The sequence below is a fragment of the Lathyrus oleraceus genome, chromosome 5 (genome assembly GCF_024323335.1).
Source record: "Lathyrus oleraceus cultivar Zhongwan6 chromosome 5, CAAS_Psat_ZW6_1.0, whole genome shotgun sequence".
Taxonomy (NCBI): Eukaryota; Viridiplantae; Streptophyta; class Magnoliopsida; order Fabales; family Fabaceae; genus Lathyrus; species Lathyrus oleraceus.
The window spans coordinates 510105998-510111298 of NC_066583.1; the positions used below are offsets into that span (position 1 = coordinate 510105998).

Genomic DNA, 5301 nt, shown 5'->3' on the forward strand with positions numbered 1-5301 from the left:
CAAAACAGAAGAACATACTATATTCTATTCTAGTCCAATAATTCATCGAAGTAGCTCGTAGTTCATTCACTTTGTATGGTTCGTTGGGTGACTTTGGGTTTGGAATGAAAGCTCTGAATATTATTGAAGGCTCTCAACAACGGATTTATGGTGATTTTAGGGATCAGTGAGAGTAGCGGATGGTGGTATTCAAGGTGTTTATTTTTTTGAGTTATTAGGGGTTGTGAGTAGTGTCGGAGAAGAAGGAATGGTGTTGTGCTACATGTGGTCGCGACTGCGATTTGTAAGGAGGAGAGGGAAGATCTCGTGGTGTCACAGTATTGCGGAGAGAGTGTTGAGGTTTGTATGAGAGTGAAACCGGTGGCGAGGAGAGTGAGGTAGATGATTTGTGCCAGTTGTTATTGTTTGGATGTTTTCCAACGATGATGGTGAAAAGCGGTAAGTTTGTGGTGGTGTAAGTGAGATTTAAAGATAGTGATGAGATTTGGCTAAAGGAAGGTTGAAGAGCGTGGTAGGGAAGACTTCACGCATCAGAGAAAAAGATGAACTTTTTTATTTTCTTATGATTGAGAGAAAGTGTTCTCTATTTCAGTCAGTGGAGAGAATCATCCGTTGGGAATTTTTTAAGTAGTGGCTCGCGTGACAGCAGTGAAGGAGGGAGGAAATCCTCTCAATTTGGGCCATCTTTCTGCTAAGAGAGAGTATCCAGGATAAAGTTAATTTTGTCTTTATTCGCTCTTTGTTAGCTGGTGTGTGTGAGTTATAAGTGGTCCAAAATTTATTCCTTCTTTTCATTTTTATTGCTGAATTTTGAATGAAAGATATAAAGATGTCGCATGTCATTTGCTTATTGGAGGGATAAGTCATTTTTCAATTCTCCTTATCCGCTGCTATGAGAGACGTTGGGGAGACAATCCAAAACCAATATCATCTTTTTTCTTTCTCTTTATTAATTCCTTTTAAACTTATTTGTTTGAACAATAAAAATACACATGGATAATGTTTGCTAACCCTTGATTAAATGAACCTAATGGTCATGATTGAAATAAAGAAATACAAATTAATTTAAAATGTCAATGTTGCCCCTTCTAGAAGTTTTAAAAGATTTAAAATAAATTAAATCAATTAAATAAAATAGAATTCACATCCTTTAAAATAAATATGATAAAATCAAAATAATGATATAGAAAATTCTATTTAATTATTTTGAACACTTTGACAAAAGAATAAAAATAAAAGGACTAAATATGAATAAAAATCGAGCACAAAAGTGCTTGAAAAATTAAAATGAATGCACTAAAATGGTTAGCGTGAAATAAACTTCTCGAAAACATACAACTCTGATCAAATTTTGAAGTGAAGAATACTCGACTGAAAAGGTTCAGGTTGATGAAAATGCAACTGAAAAAGTAGTCGAAAAAGAAAAACGAGTACGCCAAGTTAAACTACGCAAACTGGAGATTAACAAGAATGAAGTCTGCAAGCTCTATTTCAAAACTTTTCGTCCGCTAATTTTATGTACATTTTGAGAAACGAATCGTATGGTATCATATTCTTTGTTTTGATGTTTTCGTCAATTAGAGTGTATATGATTGTGTTTATTTGCTTATTTGTAATTTGCGTTTTATTCAAATATTTGCGTGCTTGTAATTCATTTGCAATTTGATTTGTACGGTTTTTGCTTCGGCTTTTAGCATTATACAATTAAGACCTCTCACTAATCAATAAAATTAGAGTTTTTATCCATTAGTGTTCTTTTTTTAGCATTGTGAGTTGGTGTTTGTCGTTTTATCTGTTGTTGCTTGAATCACAAGTTAGAATACTTAAATCAATGTGACCAATAATTTAATTAGAATCATGTGCAATTTGTGACTCGAAAAGAGTTTTGAGAAACTTGGAATTTGTCTCTTGACGATTTGACTTGAATCATAAAATTAACTTGACTCGAATCACAACCTAATGTGACTCAAATCATGTTTAAAGCTTCGCTACAATCATAACTCTCCATGAAATCTATAATTGACCTCTTCTTAATTTGACTCGAATCATGAATTGAACATGATACAAATTTCAAAATTTTCATAAATAAAGTCGTAAATATTCAACAATTTCATAAATAAAGTCATGAATATTCAACAATTTCGTAAATAAAATCATAGGTCATATACACTTGGAGTGATAACAATGATTTTAAATTGCAGTTGGATTGTGGACATTGGGGGATACAGAAATATTCGGAAGTGGGGGCAAATACATCATCTATTATATTCATTAAAATTTATATTTTATAAAACTAAGAGTTTGATGAACAACCTTATATTCATATTTTTGACGTACATAAGTCATTTCTTAAAACAACAACATAGGTAATCAACACCTAGAGTATATATTTGAGGAACAGAAGTCATTGCTTAAAACAACAACATAGGTAATCAACACCTAGAGTATCACAAAATCCACCAAATGAAAATCCCTTGCCCTTACAGTCTTGATCGCAGGTAGGAGAACAAAGCCCAGAACAACACTGTGCATCTGGCGACCCCGGGGCGCATGATTCATCTAAAACTATTGCTGGAGTCCCCAAACTAGTAACCAATCCTGAAATAATATAACATAACATATTTTCAATTTAAGTTAGTAAATTGTTTATGAAATATACAACTCTAAAATATTAAAACAAAAACTTTCTCCTCACTTGAAAACAAGACCAAAGCAATGCATGAAACAAAGAGAAGATAGGATCGATAGTTGTTAAATGCCATTTTTTCTGTGGAATTTGTATATCTTATATTTTAGACTTATCTCATTTCCATTACGTATATATAGACTTGGAAAATGTAGTATTTAGAATAATATTAATATTTGTATTGACTAAAGTTTTATAAAAATTTATAAAAGAAAAGTGTAAGGAATATCTTTTAAATATAATAACATTTCCTTTATTTCTTGTAAATAATTTACATTATATTTAACCAAAGAAAATATATTAATTTAAGCAAATGTTGATTCAAAATCATGAAAGTATTATGTGGATTACATTCACACCTATAAATGGTAAACATTTGAAGATTATAAGGATTTATTATTTTTCAATATTAATTGTTAGTGTTTGATCCTTGTAACAAAATATCACTAGTAATTCATGTTATTGTCTAAAGAATTGACATGAATGATGCACTTGGTATTTTAATGTGTATATTTTCTTTGTTCTCTATAAACTAATATAGTTTTTGTATCTGCAACATAAGTTAGATATTGATTCTCAAAATTTCTAACTTTTAGGAATAAAATAGGAACATTATGTTTTTGGATCTAGACCTTACATAACGATGGAGAAACTCAAATTCTCTCAAAATTTAGTATATTTAAAGTGAGACTCAAGTTTAAAAGTGAGTACACTCCAAATTGCACAGTTCTATATTTACTATTTACTAGTGATATTTGTTATCAATTACTAATGCAATAAATGGAAAGACAAACTCTCGTTAGAGTGATGACTTTTCATTAAGATTATTAAGCAAAGAAAATATCAGAAGTGCATTATGAAACTATTTAATTTTGCTAAAGAGTTATAGTTTTGTCAATTAGGTGATTTTGTCGAAAATTTAACGTATGATATTCTCTTTGCAAAATTAAGTTTGTAACTATTAAAGTTAGAAATTATTCTTTAATAGAATAAATTCATAAATTATGCAATAAAGAAAAGATTGAAGATAGAGAAAATAAAATAGTGCTCATTCAGTAAATACCTCAAAGGATGAGGAAAAATAAAGAATAATAGGAAAATATAATCTAAAGTAACAAATGTTCAATGGTGTTAAAAGATACATCAATTTAAAGGTGACAAATTTGGTGAAGATTGATAATCTTTTATTTGTTTTTAACTATTATAGATTGTCATTAGAAGCTTAATATCTAATGGAAAATTTGGTGAATGAATAAATTTAAGTTTTAATATAATAATTTTTTTTAAATCATGAATTCAATTTGTCTTTTAAATTCAAATATTATTATATTTAATCCAGTCATAATTTGTGACAATCTAGAATTGTTGAATATTTTAAGAAATACAAACTTTAGTCTCAAGTTAAACATTACTTTGAGACAAATATTGTAATGTGTCTTGAGAATATTAAGTTTGGGGAGAGATATGGTCAACGATTAAAATTGAGTGGGAAATAATTGGCTCTAACTCATATTTTAGACATAACACATTTCCATTATATATATATATATATATATATATATACACATAGAGAGAGAGAGAGAGAGAGAGAGAGAGAGAGATTCATATGTTTCCATACAATGTGAATATCATTTAGATGCTTAAGTCTTGATTTTTTTTCTGTAAGTCATACACAGTAATGAGAGATAAAGACTTGAGTTAAGAATCATTGAGAAATTCCTTAGAGCCGAGTGAACCCGTAAGATATAGGAACTCGCTGAGATTATTGTATCACACCACTATTGTTATTGTTTTTCAGGTGTTTATTTGCAGGTTAGGGGAAGGAAGATATTGTCCGATGATGTTTCAAAGACTTTCATTACGTGATCTTCCACTATGGATATTTGTGCAATGAGAATATTGTACATATATCTTATTTTTTATTTACGAACTATTGTATGTCATATGCCATACATTGTATTTTTCGTGATGGACATGTATCTAATGATGCCATTAGGCACTTATATTGTATTTGTACCAATTAATATTTCATTTAATATATTTTCTAGATGTATATTATATGGAGTGTTACAGTTGATCTAGGTTTTAAATGATTATTGATCCCAAATTTTGAAACCTAACTTAATTTTACTAATCAAAATTAGTAATACTTTAGTTATAGAGAATTACAATTTTGTGATATGGGAACTAATGCGGGATAAAACCTTGTTTTGATTTTGAATTCACCTAAGGGATTAAGGGATTGTTATTAAAAGAGAGTGTTACACACCACAAAATCGGGTATATGTAGTTTGTTAATTTATCGTAACACTAAAACAACACTTAAAGGGAATAAACACAATTACCAAAAATCTACAAATAAAAGATTCAAAAAAGGCCTGGTCATTTTATTTGTTCTAGTGAATAGAGGGGTCCCATGATATTTATAGTTCATCAAACCACACTAGGGTTCCATCTCTAGATTTATAATACGCCCATCAAAATGAATCGCCTACCCAAACACTCATTTTGCATGAAAATGTCAATGAACCTTGTTTCCTCTATTTATAAAAGATAATAGATAATTAAGAGGGTAACACGTGAAAATCAAAACTGCCTTTATTTCAAAATGGATG

General features: G+C 29.7%; 1 long non-coding RNA gene across 1 annotated transcript; it reads right to left on the minus strand.

The window, feature by feature from the left end:
- Positions 1-2262: 2262 nt before the first annotated feature.
- On the minus strand, positions 2263-2809 carry LOC127085897 (uncharacterized). Its single transcript, XR_007789296.1, has 2 exons — positions 2696-2809; positions 2263-2598 (listed from the first exon to the last, which is right to left on the minus strand). It is a non-coding gene; the product is annotated as an uncharacterized LOC127085897 (long non-coding RNA).
- Positions 2810-5301: the final 2492 nt, after the last annotated feature.